Source organism: Nuphar pumila, chromosome 11, assembly GCF_984573655.1.
Source record: "Nuphar pumila chromosome 11, dmNupPumi1.hap1.1, whole genome shotgun sequence".
Classification (NCBI taxonomy): Eukaryota; Viridiplantae; Streptophyta; class Magnoliopsida; order Nymphaeales; family Nymphaeaceae; genus Nuphar; species Nuphar pumila.
Window position 1 is genome coordinate 77,461,982 of NC_143259.1, and position 22,184 is coordinate 77,484,165.

A 22,184-nucleotide genomic window follows, 5' to 3' on the forward strand; every position below is an offset into this window, starting at 1 on the left:
TTGTCGAAGTATATTTTATCAATAAAATATTTCGGAAGGATATAAAGGTTTTACTATAAACATATGACAACATCAGATGTTTAAGCACATACCTCACACAAGATGATCTCCTTCATCATTTTCCTGAAGAGATTGGCAGGCCCACATGACCATCGGTTATGCTTTAAATGTGCTGGGTAGTTCATTCTTAACCTGCCATTTTGTTCTTAATTATGGGACTATCTGGTAAATGCATTAGTAAGGGAAAACAAATAATTGAAGAGCAATAAAGTAAAAAAAGTTGAAACGACAAACTCACAGAGAGGTCACCCACAAGGACAAACTTCCAACCCTTGAGTCTGGCTCTAACTGCTAAGTCCATATCTTCCACAGTTGTCCTTTCTTTCCATCCACCTGCATCGATAAGGGCTTGAATTCTCCAGACTCCTGCTGTGCCTGCAAATACTAATTCTCTGCATTTATGGCTTTGACATGAAAAGCACAAATGACGAGGAATTGTGCAATATGCTTGTTGGTTCGTTTACCATTGAAGCCAAAGAAGGAATATGTTGAGGACCCTACTTCCTGTTCTACGCTGAAGTGGTAGTCTAGGAACATCTCCTGGAGACGTGTCATTAAGCACTCATCTGAGTTCACTGCATTTAAATGAACATTGTTGACAATTTTGATCAGTGATAGTGGTGGTTATTGTGATAATGATTTATTCAACGTTCTATGCATTAAATATATGGGACACGAAACTCTAGCAAGGTGATGAACACCTGCTTCTTTTTTAGTGAAACTACTCAACCTGAAAATGCCTGTTATGGAACCTAGATATAATGTACAGAACTAACCCAAATCATAGTCAGTAGACTGTCATTATAGGTTTGAGTACAATGACAGAATTGCTACTGTTAGTGTTTGGTTTTGTGGCAATTAAGTAGCACAATGGGTATTGGTTTAATGTTGCTAATTTGACTTAGCTGGCTGCAGTTTACAACCATTAAAGTAGGTTTCATGGTTTGTGTCAATTATACTGCTGCCCAAGTGAATTTCAGTAGTGAAATGGTGACTAGATTTCAGCAATGGTGCATTACCATGCGTTTAAGTCCATTTTTCTATGATGCTAATGTCCTTTGGTTATTTATCAAGCTTGGTGTTGCTACTGGACTTCAGATTGGTCACTGTGCCACTCTGACCTGTTTGAAGATGATTCAGCAAAGCTCATAGCTTAACCATCTCCACAACATTGATTCTTATTGGCTTGCTCTGATGTTGGCTACAAGAAACTATTTGACTGATCTTAGTTAGTAACCTGCTCACTTGGGGTCAGCTTTCATCTTTACCATAGTTATATATTACCTACCAAATCTCCATCGTGCCTGAACCAAGCCTAGTTCTGGGTTGCCAAGAAGAAAGGGTACTGTCCTAGAGAGAAAGTCAGCCTCTGGCTGGAAATCTGCATCAAATATAACTACGAACTCACAATCTTTAACACAATTCTTCTTAAGTCCATCCCTTAGTGCCCCTGCCTTGTAACCATTCCTGTTGTTTCTCGTTTCATACTTGATATTCACTCCCTTGCTCATCCATTTGAAGCATTCCATCTCTACCAAATCCTGTTAAATGTCAAAACACATAACTAGTTATTTGTAGTTAAAAGGGAATAACGTTGCAGATCAAAGAAGTTTATGAGCCATGATGTTGTTAAAAGCTAGGTATAAACTAATCATTTAGGAAAATAAGATGTTGAAAGAGAAATCAGTTCACCAATTGAACTAATTTAGTGTTGACTTGGTTGATTTAGCTTGTGTTTAAGGTATTTGGGTGCTTTCCCCGTTCATTATGGATGGGTGGTCAGTTCATGCCTTTAGTGAACTTTGTTGAGAAACTCTGTTTTGATGTCACATAATATGATACACTGTCGTATTTGATTTTATATAATATGATAATATGTCTTCTTGAAAAATGTTATATTATGACTGGATATGTTTTGCCATATATCTAACGAGTATTTGATGCAAGGATATCTCACTCAAAAAGGATGGAGACCTCCTGTTCAAGTACAACTATGGTGCAATCATACTCCTTGAAGAAAAAGCTTGATGAGCCATGCATTCCTAAAGACCATCTAAAGAGATCAGCTACCTCAAGTTGAAGACTTTTTTCTTCTTTAGAGTCATATGTAACATAACCTTCAGAAGCATGCATATTGCATATTACATACTCATTCATAAAAGCTATTTCATAAAAGTATACGATAGTTTCAAAAAGCACCTTTTTGAAAACCAATAATTGTACCTTCTTACAAACCTTTATGAAAAAGGTATTTTGACATGATATAATTCATGATTTCAAAAACAATAATTGTACCTTCTATCATATACAAGACAACTTGAAAAATAATGATTTTAAAAGTAGCAAAAAGACAAAATATGGAAATCGGCTACACAAAGAAAAACAAATATAATACTTGTTGAAAAGACTTTAGTTACCTTTTTAAAAAAATGATTTCAAATGTGTAGGAAAAAGATAAAACATGGAAATCGGCTACACAAAGAAAAACAAATATAATACTTGGTGAAAAGACTTTAGTTACCTTTTTACAAACCCATAGAATGTCGACTTACTTGAAGTCATCATTCTCTTTGTATAACATTAAATACCTCCTGTAAGAAATCCTTGTTAATATCCATCTCAAGAATGTCGACTTGTTTAAAGTCTTCATTCTCTCTGTAGACATTGAAAAACACATCATAAAGAAAACTCTTGATATGACTATGTACAAATAAATATCTCAAAGCATTTATTGTACTTACACTCATTTAAAGTAAAGAAGTACTTATGTACCACAAATCATTAATTAGGATAAAGACAAAACTACATGACAGCCTACAATCCAACGTTCAATGTACTATTGGAAGAAATAAACTTTTTACATAAAATATATATTACCTAAAGTATTACAACGACTATTGTACCCTGTATTTTACTTTTATGGAAAGAAGACTTTTTCGAAAACCCATAAATTTGGTTTTTGAAATGACATGACATTTCACATCTAAAAAAGACTACGATTTCAAATTAGTAACGACTACTTTTTTAAAGCTATATAAACACACTCAAAACAAACTATTAGAACAAGGAATGGATATGTGAGCTTATAACGAGAAAAATTCCTATTCGATATTTGAAAGAGAGCCTAGAAAAAGAAAGAGAAAAAGTCAAGAATAGCTCTTTGACAAAGAGTATCTTCTGAGTGAAAAGAACAAAACATTCTGAGAATCCTTCATTCGTGCATTCATATCATTCTGAAGGTTCTATAGGAAGTATTGTAACTTTCTGTTATTCACTGTATTCCTTCTTTGTTGAAAGAAGTAGACCTCTGAGAAAGAGGGTGTTGCCCTTCTCTGTTGAGAGAAGAAGACCTCTGTGAAAGAGGGTGTTGTCCTTCTCTGTTGAGAGAAGAAAACCTCTGTGGAAGAGGGTGTGCCCCTTCTCTGTTGAGAGAAGAAGACCTCTGAGGAAGAGGGTGTTGTACTATTTATCCGGTGACTCGGATGTTATAGTGAAAAGCTCAAGTGGTTTGCTTGGGGACTGGATGTAGGTCAGGGTTTTGACCGAACCAGTATATATTCTGTGTTTATGTGTTGTGCCTTTATTGCATTATATTTTTAATTTATCGATCTGTTTAGTAATTCCCTATTCACCCCCCCCCCCCTCTAGTGGAATTTCATTTGGTATCAGAGCAGGTTTGCTGGTTTCGACATAACAAGTCTTCCAGCACAAATGGCATCTACCTTCTATGCTCGTGATATTGAAGGTCAACACGCATCTCGTCCTTCTTTCTTCAATGGCTCTAACTATGGATATTGGAAGTGTAGAATGACTATATTTCTCAAGTCCATAGATTTTGCTGTATGGAAAATTGTTGAGCATCCATACACATCTCCATCCACAAACTATAGCTTATGGTCTGATGAAGAAAAGAAAATGGCAAATCTAAATGCAAAGGCTATGAATGCCTTATATTGTGCCATTAATCAGAATGAATTCAATAGAATATCTATATGTGAATCTGCATATGATATTTGGCATTCTTTGGAGGTTATTCATGAAGGAACCAACAAAGTGAAAGAAGCCAAAATCTCATCTCTTGTCAGAAAATATGAGTTGTTCAAAATGAACAAAGATGAACCCATCACAGAGATGTTCACCAGATTCACCAACATCACCAACGATCTGAAATCTCTGGGTGTAACCCACTCTCAGACAGAAAAGGTGACGAAAATCTTGAGATCTCTCACAACTGATTGGGAGAAAAAGACTACTGCTATTGAAGAAGCTCAAGATTTGTCCAAGCTTACCCTGGACGATTTAATAGGCAATCTTATGGCCTATGAAGTCCACATGAAGGAAAGAAGGGAAGAGGAACAACCTTTAAAGAAAACTCTAGCCTTCCCAGCCCTTTCTCAAGATGAGGACTCAGAAAAAGAAACTGAGATTGCGCTACTCACCAAAAAATTCCAGCGCTTTATGAGAAGGAACCGACTTCCAAATAAGCACAAAGAAAGAAAAGACCCAAAGGAAGATTCTATGTGCTACCAGTGTAATAAGCCAGGTCACTTGAGACGTGACTGTCCTCTTCTCAAAAGAAAATCCAAGACTAAGGAACCAAAGAAAAGGTTCTTCAAGAAAAAGGCTCTGCATGCTTAATGGGATGATTCAGAACCATCCACCAGTGAAGAGTCAAATGATGATGAAGCAGAAACCGCCAACATGTGCTTCATGGCAGAAAGCTCTGTAAGTGAATCCCTTGATTTCTCCTTTGAAGAACTTCAAAATGCTTTTCAGGAACTTTTTGAAGAATCAAGGAAAATAATTCTCAAAAATAGACATTTAAAATCTGAGAATCTAGAGCTCATTCTGAAAAATGAAAAACTCAGTATTGAAAATTCTGAGTTACAAAAGAAAAATCTTCTTATTACTTCTGAAATCTCTTCTACTAGCTCCAAGACTAAAAATCTGCAAGTAGAAATTTCAGAATTAAAAAGTAAACCTGAGAACCTTATGAAAACAGTTTTCAAGTTTACTAAAGGAAAAGAGAACTTGGATAAACTCCTATCCTCTCAAAAAGTCTCTTTCTACAAGAATGGTATTGGCTACTCTCATTTCAACAAGCCTTCTTGTATGAATCAAAAGACCACTTTTGTGACAAGTTCTTCTGAACCTAAAAAGGAGTATTATAATTTTAATTCCTTAAACTCCTTTAAAGCTGTAGTCAAACCTAAATCAAAATGGATTTGGGTTCCAAAATCTAACAAAAAGGGACCCGACTGGGTACCAAAAAGAAGTTTTACTTAATGTTTTGCAGGCTCCAAAGAAGAAGAACAGATGGATACTAGACAGTGAATGTTCAAAGCACATGACAGGACATCCAGACCTTTTTGCTGTTCTTCATCACAAAGAAGGAGGAACGGTCACCTTTGGAGATAACAACAAAGGTTTGATAATATTGGTATTGGTAATATTGGTAATATTGATAAACCTCTTATCAAAGACGTTCTCCTGGTTAAAGGCTTAAAACATAACCTTCTAAGTATTAGTCAAATGTGTGACACATGTTATAATGTTAGCTTTAATCATGATGCATGTCTTATAGCAGACACCAACGAGAACATCATCTTAAAAGGTATAAGAAGAAATAATATATATGAACTATACCTAGAAAACGTCTCTGAACATTGTCTTATAGCTAATAATGACACTTAATATTTATGGCACATGAGAATGGGTCATGTCAACTCCAAATACATGTCTAAATTAGCTAAAGATAAGTTAGTACGTGGGTTACCCAAAATATCTTTTAAAAAGGATTATTTTTGTGATGCATGTCAACTAGGAAAACTATCAAAATCATCTTTTAAATAAAAAAATATCATTTCAAGCAAAAGACCTTTAGAGCTTCTCCACCTGGATCTTTTTGGTCCTTCTAGAGTAGCTAGTCTTAATCACAATAAATACGTTTTTGTTATTGTGGATGACTACTCAAGATTTACTTAGGTAATATTTTTGAAAAACAAAAGTGACACGTTTTGTCAATTTTGTGCGAAAAATTACAAAATGAAAAATTTTGTTCTATTGTAAAAATCCGTAGTGACCATGGAGGAGAATTTGAAAATGAACTTTTTGAAAAATTTTGTAACTTGCATGATATTTCTCATAACTTTGCCTTTCCTAGAGCTGCACCTCAAAATGGGGTAGTAGAAAGAAAAAATAGAACCCTTCAGGAATCTGCTAGAACTATGCTCCAACATAATAATCTTGCTAAATCTTTCTGAGCAGAAGCTATTAATACTGCATGCTATATAACAAATAGAGTTCTTATTAGACCCTTATTGAATAAAACTCCCTATGAATTATTCTATGACAGGACTCCAAGAATAGACTATTTCAAAGTCTTTGGATGTAAATGCTTTATCCTTAACACAAAAGATAGCCTGGATAAATTTGATGCTAAATCTATTGAAGGCATATTCTTAGGATATTCAAGTCATAGTAAAGCATATAGAGTTTTTAATAAGAGTTCATACACTATTAAAGAATCTATGCATGTCAGTTTTTGTGAATCTATTGATCAATCTGTTCTTAAACAGACTAACGATGATGATGTTGAAAGTACAGATTTGTTCCTACATAACACAACCAAATCTAATGAAGATGATCATCAAAGAACATTTGTCGAAATTAAAGATCATCCTCAAAAGCAGATTTTGGGAGACCTGACAAAGGGGGTTCAGACTAGAGCTCAGCTAGAACGGATTGCAAATATGACATTCATTTCTCAACTTGAACCAAAGAAGATTGATGAAGCCATCATCGATGAGTTTTGGATGCTAGTCATGACTGAATAACTGAATCAATTCCAAAGGAATGAAGTTTGGGATCTTGTACCAAGACCAAAGGATCATCAGATCATTGGGACAAGATGGATCTTCATAAACAAGTTAGATGAAACAGGTAATGTTATAAGAAACAAGGCAAGACTAGTAGCTCAAGGATACAACCAGGAGGAAGGTATTGATTTTGATGAAACATTTGCTCTTGTTGCTAGACTTGAATCTATTAGGATGTTTTTAGCATATGCAAGCTATATGGATTTTAAACTTTATCAAATGGATGTTAAAAGTGCCTTTCTTAATGGTTTTATAAATGAAGAAGTTTATGTAAAACAACCTCCAGGCTTTGAAAATGAACAATATCCAGATCATGTTTTCAAACTAAAATATGCCTTATATGGATTAAAACAAGCACCTCGTGCTTGGTATGATAGACTCAAAACCTTTTTATTAAAAACTGGTTTTTCGGTAGACTCTACTCTATTTATAAAAGTTGTGGATAATCATACCTTAATTGTTCAAGTTTATGTGGACGATATCATCTTTGGATCTACTAACAACACTCTCTGTGAAGAATTTTCTAAGTCCATGCAGAAGGAATTCGAAATGAGTATGATGGGAGAACTCAACTACTTTCTTGGACTGCATATTAAGCAAACCAAGGATGGAGTTTTCATCAATCAATCCAAGTATGCTCATGAACTTCTAAAGAGGTTCAACGTGAACTCAACTGCTTCAAAAACCACTCCTATGAGCACAACCACTATTTTGGACAAAGATGAAGATGGTAAGTCTGTTGATACAAAGGTATACCGAGGTATGATAGGATCACTACTCTATTTAACTGCTAGCCGTCCAAATATTATGTTCAGTGTTTGCTTATGTGCTAGATTTCAGTCAAATCCAAAAGAATCACATCTTAAAGCTGTAAAAAGAATAATGATTTATTTAAAAGACACAGTTGATTTTGGATTATTTTATTCAAAATCCTCTACATTTGATCTAATCTCATACAACGATGCTGACTTTGCTGGAAGTAAATCTGACAGAAAAAGCACAAGTGGAACATGTCATATGCTAGGGCACTCACTAGTTTCATGGTTCAGTAAGAAACAAAACTGCGTATCCTTATCTACCACTGAAGCTGAATACATTGCTGCTAGCCTAGCCTGTACTCAAGTCATCTGGATGAAACAAACTTTGAAAGATTTTAGTTTAAATTTTGAAAATACAACTATTTTCTGTGATAATACTAGTGCTATTAACCTATCTAAAAATCCTATCTTACACTCACGAACTAAGCATATTCAAATAAGACATCACTTCTTAAGAGAACAAGTCTTAAACAACATAATTAAACTCGAATTCATACCCACTAATCAACAGTTAGCTGACATCTTTACTAAACTATTAAAACATGAAGACTTTACACGAATTAGAAGAGATTTAGGAATATGCAAACTAAGTGACTTATAATTAATCTCACTTACTAAGACTAAAACATCTTATGAGTTCTATTAAAATTTTATTTTATTCGGTTTCATTCTTATCGATTTCTTATATCTATTTAAAAAAAAAAATCAAACTATGTTTCTATATTCACGTATACTCTAAACACTTATAAAAACACATTCATCATGACACATTCTTTATGTCTTTCAACTTGTCATCTTTCAAGTACACATCTATAATGACTCCTTGTCCTATTTCTTTTCACTTATATCCATAAGAACTAATTATATTAAGTAAAAGCTATCATGACATTGTTCACATCACTCATCTCATAACACCTTTTATTATTTTTGTCCTTTTGTGAAAACTTCTCTTACGATAAGTTAATTCACCTTCAACATGATAACATATTCCTCTCAACTTGCCTATACGTAACTTAAACAAGAATAGTATTTTATGAAAAATCTTGCTTTTCAAATTTTAGTCAAAATCGAATGATTATCTTTTTAGTTCTCTTTTACTTCTTCAAAAATTAAGTTGTTGTATTTCACGTATAATTTTACTATATCATTTGTTATATCATATATTACGTACACTCTATTTCTATCATGTCATCATTCACACCTCTTTATGAATAATTATTATTTTCAAAAACTTGTCCATCATTCTTTTTCTTATGTACTATTTAGTACCACACTTTTCTTGTCGCTCTTCATCCAATACAAAGTGAATCTCTATCCATGACCATTATACATCTAAATTTATCGTTTTCAAAAACCATGAACTCCCTCCATTAAAACCATGTCCTCTTAGCCAAACATCAATCATGACTTTATGTCATACATCAAGTGATTGTTGTCCTTTATAATCTCTCTCTCTCTTTCTTTCAAATTCGTATATCAACTCACTTGTCTTTATACTTTTTTTTCACTCTCCTACAAAAATTCTTCTCAAATAAGAAATTATTGCATCCTTGCTTGTCCTATTTCGAATTCATCTCTCACGGATTTTGTATGCTTTCATATAAAGTAACATAATATTTGGCTTAAAAAAAAAGTTGTTTGTTTTATTAGGCCATTATTTCCTTCACTATACATCTTTTCTCACATCTCTTCATCACACGAAACTCTTTAAAATCCTAGTCTAATAAGATAGTCCATATGCATCACATGACACATATCAAACTTCGACAAACTCTCCCATAGTAAACCTTTCTGTATATAGAAAAATTTAAAAATTATGTCCTTCTTAACATACAATACACTATCATCCAAAAAAACTGATTTGATTTGTCATTCACAAGCCTCTTTATTTCCAACTCACGCATTTCCTCTTTCAGCTAAAATCTAAAAATCCTTCACTTCCAATGTCATTCATTTCTTATCACCATTACTTTTCTCCTTCTATTTAATAGATTGATTCATCTCTCACCAATTCCCCACGAATATCTCTATTCTCTTACAAACTACTACTCCTTCCAAGCTCTTCTCTCTTGCTCGTTTTTCCTAAGTTCTTGCAATGGCTTTCTCTTGCACATCCGACTTACTCCAAGCTTCGGAGTTGAGATTTCCGGATCTCATTCACACTTATCACTCCATAAAATCTTTGACCATCCTACCAGGCAGTTTGGTTCACCTTGAAGCCTTTCCAGCTTTTGATTTACAAACTTCTCTTTCCGAACTTATTCATGTTCTAGCCTCTCTGAAACGAATGCCCATCTATCCTCATCTTATCAAAATATTCTACACCAACCTTTCTATCGACCATGATCACTCTTCTATCACTTCCATGGTACATGAAAAAATTTTCTCCTTCGACATATCTCAGTTAGGCAACATTTTGAATATTTTTTCTTACGGTATTGAGCTTCCCAACATTGTTCCTCTCGACCACTCTGTGTTTCAGAAAATCCTCCTCTCCACTCGCTTCACTCACTTCCCATGGCATGAGAGCAATCTCCAACCTCATGCTCTATTGTTATCCAAAATTCTTTCCTCCAATATCGTCCCCAAGTTGCCCTCTAGGGGATTTATTGCAAATGAAGTCTCCCTTCTTCTTTATGCCATCTTCTCTGCCTTTACCATCAACTGGTTCAGTGTCATCTTCCACAACATGATCAACTTTCGGTCTTTTAAGTCTCTTCCTTTCGGATATTTCATCACACTCATTCTTGAATTCTTCCAGATTCCTCTTGCAACCGATGTCGTCTACTACTCAAACCATATATTTGATGACTCCTCTCTCCACGAAGAAGAGTCCTCTCACCTAAACTCTGACGACGAAGGCCCTCAAGAAGCAGATCAAGCAACAACTTCTGACCTTGACATCTTCTCAGCTCTTGTCAATGTCCAGAACACCCAGGATCTCCTTCTGAAGAATCAAGCTTCACTACAACTCGGCCAAGATGCTTTACTCTGAAAGTTTCACCCCTCCTCTGAATCAAAATGAACTCTTCATTCATGACGTCTGTAATAACTTTACATTATTTTTGGTCTGTAATAACTCTGCTTACTCTGATCACTTCTTTTTTGTCCATGACAAAGGGGGAGAAAAACCTGTCTCCATCATTGGAGAAAAATACTCTCTTTAACATTTTTCAATCTTTTTATGCTATTAATTACTTCTATGCATAATGTCTTTTTGACAGAGGGAGCATATTTTGTCATAATAAAAAAGGGAGAGAATGTTGAGAAACTCTGTTTTGATGTCACATAATATGATACACTATCGTATTTGATTTTATATAATATGATAATATGTCTTCTTGAAAAATGTTATATTATGACTGGATATGTTTTGCCATATATCTAACGAGTATTTGATGCAAGGATATCTCACTCAAAAAGGATGGAGACCTCTTCTTCAAGTACAACTATGGTGCAATCATACTCCTTGAAGAAAAAGCTTGATGAGCCATGCATTCCTAAAGACCATCTAAAGAGATCGGCTACCTCAAGTTGAAGACTTTTTCTTCTTTAGAGTCATATGTAACAGAACCTTCAGAAGCATGCATATTGCATATTACATACTCATTCATAAAAGCTATTTCATAAAAGTATACGATAGTTTCAAAAAGCACCTTTTTGAAAACCAATAATTGTACCTTCTTACAAACCTTTATGGAAAAGGTATTTTGACATGATATAATTCATGATTTCAAAAAGCAATAATTGTACCTTCTATCATATACAAGACAACTTGAAAAGTAATGATTTTAAAAGTAGCAAAAAGACAAAACATGGAAATCGGCTACACAAAGAAAAACAAATATAATACTTGTTGAAAAGACTTTAGTTACCTTTTTAAAAAAATGATTTCAAATGTGTAGGAAAAAGACAAAACATGGAAATCGGCTACACAAAGAAAAACAAATATAATACTTGGTGAAAAGACTTTAGTTACCTTTTTACAAACCCATAGAATGTCGACTTACTTGAACTCATCATTCTCTTTGTATAGCAATAAATACCTCCTGTAAGAAATCCTTGTTAATATCCATCTCAAGAATGTCGACTTGTTTAAAGTCTTCATTCTCTCTGTAGACATTGAAAAACACATCATAAAGAAAACTCTTGATATGACTATGTATAAATAAATATCTCAAAGCATTTATTGTACTTACACTCATTTAAAGTAAAGAAGTACTTATGTACCACAAATCATTAATTATGATAAAGACAAAACTACATGACAGCCTACAATCCAACGTTCAATGTACTATTGGAAGAAATAGACTTTTTACATAAAATATATATTACCTAAAATATTACAACGACTATTGTACCCTGTATTTTACTTTTATGGAAAGAAGACTTTTTCGAAAACCCATAAATTTGGTTTTTGAAATGACATGACATTTCACATCTCAAAAAGACTACGATTTCAAATTAGTAACAACTACTTTTTTAAAGCTATATAAACACACTCAAAATAAACTATTAGAACAAGGAATGGATATGTGAGCTTATAACGAGAAAAATTCCTATTCGATATTTGAAAGAGAGCCTAAAAAAAAAAAGAGAAAAAGTCAAGAATAGCTCTTTGACAAAGAGTATCTTCTGAGTGAAAAGAACAAAACATTCTGAGAATCCTTCATTCGTGCATTCATATCATTCTGAAGGTTCTATAGGAAGTATTGTAACTTTCTGTTATTCACTGTATTCCTTCTTTGTTGAAAGAAGTAGACCTCTGAGAAAGAGGGTGTTGCCCTTCTCTGTTGAGAGAAGAAGACCTCTGTGAAAGAGGGTGTTGTCCTTCTCTGTTGAGAGAAGAAGACCTTTGTAGATGTAAAACCCATGAATTTTAGAGAAATTTCAATGAAATAAAAATGTGTTTATATGAGATAATATGGTTTATGAGATATTCAATGTGATTTTGAGGCTTGCGGGCCAGTCGAGCGAACCCAATAACGAATACTGGAAAGGGTACTTGGATCCAGACTTTGACGAGGTCCGATGATCTGACCCGGTTCACGAGGCCAAGTAAGGAAACCCGATGGTTTCGGGATGATAGCATGAGATCCGAAGCACATTTAAAGTAAGCAGGTGCAAGTTTAAAACCAACGGGTGAAAAACCCACTTGAAATTGGAAGAAATCCATCAACAAGGAAAAACGTCCCAATATGACATAAAAAGAATATTTTTGCAAAAGTAAACACCAAGTGATGGTGTGGTGTTGTGGTAGGACACACGGTGTGTGATACCACAACCCAAGTTCAAAACCCCCTGTGCATAAATTATTTTTTTTTCACAAGAAAGTGATGATTTCTACCTTGGTGAAAAGGGTAAAAACGTGGGATTAAGTTAAGCCTAAATTTTTGGCTTTTTCATCTAACTCTACCAAGGATTAAGGAGAATCCCATGTGACATGGAAGAGGGGTACCAATAAAGCAAATAGTGAGGGAAGTTAGAGGAAATCATGCCAAAGAGAGGAGGGGGGCATTGTTGGAAATAGACATCACCCACCAAAAACGTGAGATTTGGGTGAAGATTTAATGCTTTGAAAAATTGGTAACTTCTCCCTAGATAGAGGAGTTAAATGAGAGATTTTTGGTAAGGAGTTACATTAGACGTATCTGTCTCTCTCTCTCGCTCTCTCCCTCTCTCTCTGTCTCTCGGTGGTGGTCGACCAACATTGTTGGACTGTGTGGACCTCCCTTGCTGAACGCGTGAACATCCATTATCGACGTGGGGTGCCGCTCTAACGAAGAGAAGGGATTGCAGCCTTGCCGTCATGAGACTCCAAAGAGGTAAGGAGCATTGTTATTTGTATGTAAGTGCTTGATGCCTTGTTGCACATCTATATTGCAATAACATAGAGGTTACGTGACAAGCACCACCTATATGTAGGTATGTTTAGGGCCTTGAGACCCAGGTGGCATGAGTTGAAACACCTACTGGCCAATAGGTCAATATGTAGTGGTTCAGCCAATGGTTCTCACCCTTGGCCAACATTGGGGCACTGTGGTGTTCTTTGTAAGGGCATTTTATTCCTATGTGTGTGCCTGGTAATATGTAGTACTCATATCAAAACCTACAGTTCGAATCTGTGTAGAAAAATGCATATATTTTGGTGTGGGTGTTAGCCATGACGAATTCAAGATCAAAACAAAAATAAAGTAGGCAAATGGCGTGGAACCATAAGTATCTTGGATTATTATTCATGAAATTATTGTTTGGTTGTATTTTCTTGTTCAATACACCTTTCCTACTTTGTAGATTGAATGGTTTTAATCAAGTCTGAAGTTATGTATACGTGATTGCTATTTCACATCATGATAAAATAAAGATATATCATTCCTATTGGGTAATTCGATTGGATTCGATGTTTTTGAGTGTGGAATGCACTCATATTTATAGTTGAAAGATTCCATACATTGAGGATGATAGGGGTGGCAAAACAGTCTATTTAGAATGATCAAAATGTTTGAAAAATAAAAAGATACGCCCTTTTAAAAAGTTACAGAAAAACGGCAAAATTAGTCGACTGAGACAATAGTTAGTCGACTGATAATATGTTCAGTCGACTGATAAAAACCTTCAGTCGACTGCTGTAGAAATTTCCAGAAAACAGACATTTTGTACAGTCGACTGATAAAACCTTCAGTCGACTGATGCTAAATTTTTTCCAGAAAATAGACATTCTGATCAGTCGACTGATAAAACCTTCAGTCGACTGATAAAACCTTCAGTCGACTGATGCTAAAATTTTTCCAGAAAATAGACATTCTGATCAGTCGACTGATGCTAAATTTTTTCCAGAAACCAGATATTCTGATCAGTTGACTGATAAAACCTTCAGTCGACTAATGCTAAAATTTTCAGAAAATTGATATTTTGTTCAGTCGACTGATAAACCCCTCAGTCGACTGCTGCTAAATTTTAAAAAAAACGGACATTCTGTCCGGTCGACTGATAATACTTTCGGTCGACTAATTTTATTATCAGTCGACTGATAAACCCCTCAGTCGACTGCTGCTAAACTTTTCCAGAAATCAGACATTCTGTCCGGTCGACTGATAAATTCTTCGGTCGACTAATTTTACAAAAAAAAAAAAAAAAAATTTACTCCAAGATTTTTACTATAAAAAGTTGGGGCGTTACAGCTTTGGTATCAGAGCAGGACTGAAAAATCTGAGATCTTGGCTCTTCCAACGACCGCGATGACTCTGTAAGTATGTAGAAATGTGGTTTTCTTAATATAGAGATAAAAACATATAATTGCAGATTATATTTTCATGGAGTTATAACTAAGGTTAGAATGGCCTTTTACTTCCCAAACGAATGGCTTGGGTAAACCATTGCAATGATTTATGGAGATGCTACATAAACTGGCCGAAGTGGTAGGCCGACAGGTTGCTGCAATGCAACTGGTAGGTGACAATTTACATCTTGTGACCCATTAGAGGACACATAGAAGATGAGTGCCACTTAAAGTACGGTATAGATTTTTCTGGATGAGAAACGTGAATGCGCTTGAGGGCGTAACTTCCCAAGCTAGTTTCGTGTCAACTCCTGCAAGAGTTGAAGTTCTAGACCGAAACTCAAAGACTGCTTGTGTAATTTACCTTCTCGAAAATGATTGGTGAATCATAACGAGTCTCAAAATTATTATCCCAATCGTATTGGAAACGATGATTGTTTTGATAAGAGTCATCAGATGAGGTTCTAAGTTAATGTTTTTCCTTTTTCCAACTTCGTTGGAGATGTTAGTGACTCTATCATTGATGAGGGGTACCTTCCCGAATAATCTTTCGGACAGAAGGTGAAAGCCTTGTCTGTGCCCGTTAAACCTTTGAGTTCCTCATTGAAGGATGTTGTAGATCCCCAGTTGTTCTTGGTGATGAGAACGTAAATGATGTTATATGCTTAGCAAATGGCTTCTGGGTTGCCGATGATGGCAATCGACTCCTGAGAGGGTCATGCTGTGGACTACATAGCACCAGACTTCTGGGTGTTATGGTTTTTGAAAGAGAGTTGTGGGAATTCGTGTTTCCCAACCACAGTTGAAAGGGATTGTGGTGAGTTGAGTTGGCTCAGGTGGTGATTCCGGGTAATGCCAACATTGTCATTAGGGTGGTGATGCTCTACTGATGTCATTAGAGTGGTGATTCTCTAATGAAGGTTGCTGGAGTAGTGATTCTTCAGCAATGCCGTTAGAGTGGTGATTCTCTAACGATGCCGCTAGGGTGGTGATTCCCTAACGATGCCATTAGAGTGGTGATTCTCTAATGAAGGTTGCTGGAATGGTGATTCTTCAGCGATGCCGTTAGAGTGGTGATTCTCTAACAATGCCGCTAGAGTGGTGATTCCCTAACGATGCCATTAGAGTGGTGATTCTCTAATGAAGGTTGTTGGAGTGGTGATTCTCCAGCAATGCCGTTAGAGTGGTGATTCTCTAACGATGTCGCTAGGGTGGTGGTTTCCTAACGATGCCATTAGAGTGGTGATTCTCTAATGAAGGTTGTTGGAATGGTGATTCTCCAGCAATGTCGTTAGAGTGGTGATTCTCTAACGATGCCGCTAGGGTGGTGATTCCCTAACGATGCCATTAGAGTGGTGATTCTCTAATGAAGGTTGTTGGAGTGGTGATTCTCTAGCAATGCCGTTAGAGTGGTGATTCTCTAACGATGCCGCTAGGGTGGTGATTCCCTAAAGATGCCATTAGAGTGGTGATTCTCTAATGAGGGTTGTTGGAGTGGTGATTCTCCGGCAATGCCGTTAGAGTGGTGATTCTCTAACGATGCCATTAGGGTGGCGATTCCCTAACGATGCCATTAGAGTGGTGATTCTCTAATGAAGGTTGTTGGAGTGGTGATTCTTCAGCAATGCCGTTAGGGTGGTGATTCTCTAACGATGCCATTAGGGTGGCGATTCCCTAATGATGTTGTTGAAGTGGTGATTCTTCAACAATGTCGTTAGAGTGGTGATTCTCTAACAATGTCATTAGAATGATGATTCTCTAATGAAGTGGTGATTCTTCAACAATGCCGTTAGAATGATGATCTTCTAACGATGTCATTCGAGTGTTAACTCTTTCTTTATGATATTGGAGTGGTAATTCTCTGGATAGTGTATTAGAGTGGAAGTTCTCTAACGTGAGTCGTCTAGAATGGTGATTTTCTGACGATAGCGGCCTTATGCGATGTCGCTTGAGATCGTTCGAAGAATATATGTATAAAATGAGTTATTGTACCAATAAATTTTATTGTGGCACTGTTTGAATTGCGTATCGTGCATTTGAGAACTATGAAAGATTGCTAAGGATATTACTTAGCAAGCATAATTGTGTAACCTAACGATTAACTATTATTATGCTTCTATTCTGATAGATGGCATGGGAGGCTAGGTGCAACGACATCATGGACACTGTGAACAACCTTGCCAAGGTTGTGCAACAGCAGGTGGTTACAATGCAACAAGTGGGTGCAAACCTTCAACAGGTGGCCCAAGGTAGGCAGAATATGGGTGCAGTCACATACAAGCGCTTTATGGAAATGGATCCTTCTGTTTTTAAGGGCAAGACGGATCCTGAAGCGGCTGAGACGTGGATACATGAGATTGAACGTATTTTTCGTGTTTTGAATGTTCTAGAGGAACAAAAGGTGAACTTCGGTACTTATCGTTTGAAGGACCACGCTGAGAAGTGGTGGGATACAATCTATGCGGTCAAGTTCCAGAATGAAAAGGTTACTTGGGACGAGTTTATTGAGGTTTTTAACTCTGCATATTTCCCTAAGCATGAACGTAGTAAGAAGATGCAAGAATTTTTAGACCTACAACAAGAGGCAACAACACTGGCGGATTATATCACTAAGTTTCATTGTCTGGAACGATATTGCTCAAATGTATACACCGTGGAAGAGGATCGAGCAATGAAGTTTGCTCGTGGATTGAAGCCAGCTTTGAGAACCAAGGTGTTCACCCGAGGGCCAAAATCATTCGATGAGGCCATCGAAGTAGCGACCCTATTGAAAGAAGACTGGGTCAAAGAGCAAAAGAATCAATGGAATAAACCCGAGCAACAGATCAAGGTGAGTACTAATGAGAAAAATCCTAGTGAAAGGGAGTTCACACCACCTATAAAAAAGAGAATGCGGCAGGAAGGCTACCCGAACCGCCAGCAACAAAGGAAATCACAACCAAAGGTTCAACAAATTTGTCGACGGTGCGATGATGATCATCTCTTCGGAGTTTGCCCTCTCTATAATGGCAAGTGTTTCAAATGTGAGCAACCAGGACATATTGCTAAGTTTTGCCCGAAGAAGTCTACTGAAAATTTAGTTTAAGCTGATTTGACTTCATTGAAAGAAAAGACGTGCCAATAAGTAAGAAATACCATAACCTTTTTGTTAAGTGATGTTTGTGATTTCGCGGACGAAATCCTTTTTAAGGAGGGTAGGATGTAAAACCCATGAATTTTAGAGAATTTTCAATGAAATAAAAATGTGTTCACATGAGCTAATATGGTTTATGAGATATTCAATGTGATTTTGAGGCTTGCGGGCCAGTCGAGCGAACCCAATAACGAATACTGGAAAGGGTACTTGGATCCGGGCTTTGACGAGATCCGATGATCTGACCCGGTTCACGAGGCCAAGTAAGGAAACCCGATGGTTTCGGGATGATAGCGTGAGATCCAAAGCACATTTAAAGTAAGCGGGTGCAAGTTTAAAACCAACGGGTGAAAAACCCACTTGAAATTGGAAGGAATCCATCAACAAGGAAAAACGTCCCAATATGACATAAAAAGAATATTTTTGCAAAAGTAAACACCAAGTGATGGTGTGGTGTTGTGGTAGGACACACGGTGTGTGATACCACAACCCAAGTTCAAAACCCTCTGTGCATAAATTATTTTTTTTTCACAAGAAAGTGATGATTTCTACCTTGGTGAAAAGGGTAAAAACGTGGGATTAAGTTAAGCCTAAATTTTTGGCTTTTTCATCTAACTCTACCAAGGATTAAGGAGAATCTCATGTGACATGGAAGAGGGGTACCAATAAAGCAAATAGTGAGGGAAGTTAGAGGAAATCATGCCAAAGAAAGGAGGGGGGCATTGTTGGAAATAGACATCACCTACCAAAAACGTGAGATTTGGGTGAAGATTTAATGCTTTGAAAAATTGGTAACTTCTCCCTAGATAGAGGAGTTAAATGAGAGATTTTTGGTAAGGAGTTACATTAGACGTATCTCTCTCTCTCTCTCTCTCGCTCTCTCCCTCTCTCTCTGTCTCTCGGTGGTGGTCGACCTCCATTGTTGGACTGTGTGGACCTCCCTTGCTGAACGCGTGAATATCCATTATCGACGTGGGGTGCCGCTCTAACGAAGAGAAGGGATTGCAGCCTTGCCGTCGTGAGACTCCAAAGAGGTAAGGAACATTGTTATTTGTATGTAAGTGCTTGATGCCTTGTTGCACATCTATGTTGCAATAACATAGAGGTTACATGACAAGCACCACCTATATGTAGGTATGTTTAGGGCCTTGAGACCCAGGTGGCATGAGTTGAAACACCTACTGGCCAATAGGTCAATATGTAGTGGTTCAGCCAATGATTCTCACCCTTGGCCAACGTTGGGGCACTGTGGTGTTCTTTGTAAGGGCATTTTATTCCTATGTGTGTGCCTGGTAATATGTAGTACTCATATCAAAACCTACAGTTCGAATCTGTGTAGGAAAATGCATATATTTTGGTGTGGGTGTTAGCCATGACGGATTCAAGATCAAAACAAAAATAAAGTAGGCAAATGGCGTGGAACCTTAAGTATCTTGGATTATTATTCATGAAATTATTGTTTGGTTGTATTTTCTTGTTCAATACACCTTTCCTACTTTGTAGATTGAATGGTTTTAATCAAGTCTGAAGTTATGTATACGTGATTGCTATTTCACATCATGATAAAATAAAGATATATCATTCCTATTGGGTAATTCGATTGGATTCGATGTTTTTGAGTGTGGAATGCACTCATATTTATAGTTGAAAGATTCCATACATTGAGGATGAAAGGGGTGGCAAAACAGTCTATTTAGAATGATCAAAATGTTTGAAAAATAAAAAGATACGCCCTTTTAAAAAGTTACAGAAAAACGGCAAAATTAGTCGACTGAGACAATAGTTAGTCGACTGATAATATGTTCAGTCGACTGATAAAAACCTTCAGTCGACTGCTGCAGAAATTTCCAGAAAACAGACATTCTGTTCAGTCGACTGATAAAACCTTCAGTCGACTGATGTTAAATTTTTTTCAGAAAATAGACATTCTGATCAGTCGACTGATAAAACCTTCAGTCGACTGATGCTAAAATTTTTCCAGAAAATAGACATTCTGATCAGTCGACTGATAAAACCTTCAGTCGACTGATGCTAAAATTTTTCCAGAAACCAGATATTCTGATCAGTCGACTGATAAAACCTTCAGTCGACTAATGCTAAAATTTTCAGAAAATTGATATTCTGTTCAGTCGACTGATAAACCCCTCAGTCGACTGCTGCTAAATTTTTAAAAAAACGGACATTCTGTCCGGTCGACTGATAAAACTTTCGGTCGACTAATTTTATGATCAGTCGACTGATAAACCCTTCAGTCGACTGCTGCTAAACTTTTCCAGAAAACAGACATTCTTTCCGGTCGACTGATAAATTCTTCGGTCAACTAATTTTACAAAAAAAAATTTACTCCAAAATTTTTACTATAAAAAGTTGGGGCGTTACAGTGGAAGAGGGTGTGCCCCTTCTCTGTTGAGAGAAGAAGACCTCTGAGGAAGAGGGTGTTGTACTATTTATCCGGTGACTCAGATGTTATAGTGAAAAGCTCAAGTGGTTTGCTTGGGGACTGGATGTAGGTCAGGGTTTTGACCGAACCAGTATATATTCTGTGTTTATGTGTTGTGCCTTTATTGCATCATATTTTTAATTTATCGATCTGTTTAGTAATTCCCTATTCATCCCCCTCTAGTAGAATTTCAAACTTTGCCAAGTGCCTCAAATTGGGTGATCTTTTCCATTTCTTTGTGTGGGTTGAGTCAAGATTATTGTCATACCCTAGTCATTTTGTCAGTTGAATCATCTAGAACTTGAATTATGATTTTATCAGATGGCCATGAGAGCCCACATGCAGCTCCAATTGATAGCCGGTACACTTGAAAATAGTGAAATTGTTAATGATATATTTGTGATTCAAATGAGTAATTAAAATTAGAACTCCATAATAGCAAACTAAAAAGGTAAAAATGCTTTTTACCTCTTTCTCATTAAACATAAGTATCTGAACAAGAACCACTGGGTAGGAACCTTTCATTTCTAAATCCTCTTTTATAGCATCCAATTTATACTTGGTGTACCTTTTTCTGCCCAACAATTTCACACAAGCAATCACTACAGCCATGTAGACCTAAACAAAAAGCATTACAGACATCACTCCACAAATCCACACGGTGATCCTTTAACATTGAAACGATGAATGGCGCTTGAATTTCTCTCCACACCAATCAAAAATTCTCTGCAGCATCGCCCTGGCTATGTGGCAACAAGTTGGTGGCTGGAAATAGCCTACCCATGGTGATCCTTTCAATGCTTAATGTGAGCAAGGGAACTGCAAATTTTGCAAATTAAAGCTAATGAAAGTGCATGTAATTCTCCTTCTTCCTTTCTTCTTTCCTTAAAATGCTTTAGCGATTGGTGCCCAGAAATCTAAAGGATGAATAGGATTTGTCTAAATAGACAAATGGCTAGGAGGGTGCTGAGCTGGCACGATGATTGCATGCAAATTGACTCACTCAGGTGGCAGACTGTCTTAAGGTGAGGATTGTGAATTTAAGGAGACACATGTTCAACATGCAGAGGGCGAGTTCTTAGCGCTAAACAAATGGGCATTTTGTCCCACCGACACCGATTTTCATACCGAACTTCAGATACATTTCACTGTCTTAATAGTGTTAAATAAGTTTTGACTGTTGTGTTGTGCAGATATAGTTGCTATTTGTATATTTTAATTTTATCTCTTGGACAATTGCTATTGATGGTCATTGGGTAAAAGTCTTCCCTGGGTTTTATGAGGATAGGTATGATCCTGAACTCGACCGTTACAATTTGAATTAAAGTGATGTCATCTGAGGCATAGATGTCAAAGATAGAGGAGTCTCTGCTACTTTTTTGTTAACTTGGCATATGGAGTCATTCCTTCATGTCCTTACATGAATTGCCTTGATGCACTGGCTTCCTCTTCATCCATCTAGGCTGGTAATTATATAATCTCCTTTTGTACTCTAATGCCATAAGATTGATTCCTGAGGATATTCCTTGCCTTCTACGTGTAAGTATGTGCATGTTTACATGAGAAAGAAAAGAAA

At 36.5% G+C, this 22,184-nt stretch overlaps 1 pseudogene; it reads right to left on the reverse strand.

Annotated features, from left to right (window-relative positions):
* Positions 1-21,305, reverse strand: part of LOC149822435 (glucomannan 4-beta-mannosyltransferase 1-like) — a 40,817-nt pseudogene extending 19,512 nt beyond the window's left edge.
* Between the last annotated feature and the right edge of the window lie 879 nt (positions 21,306-22,184).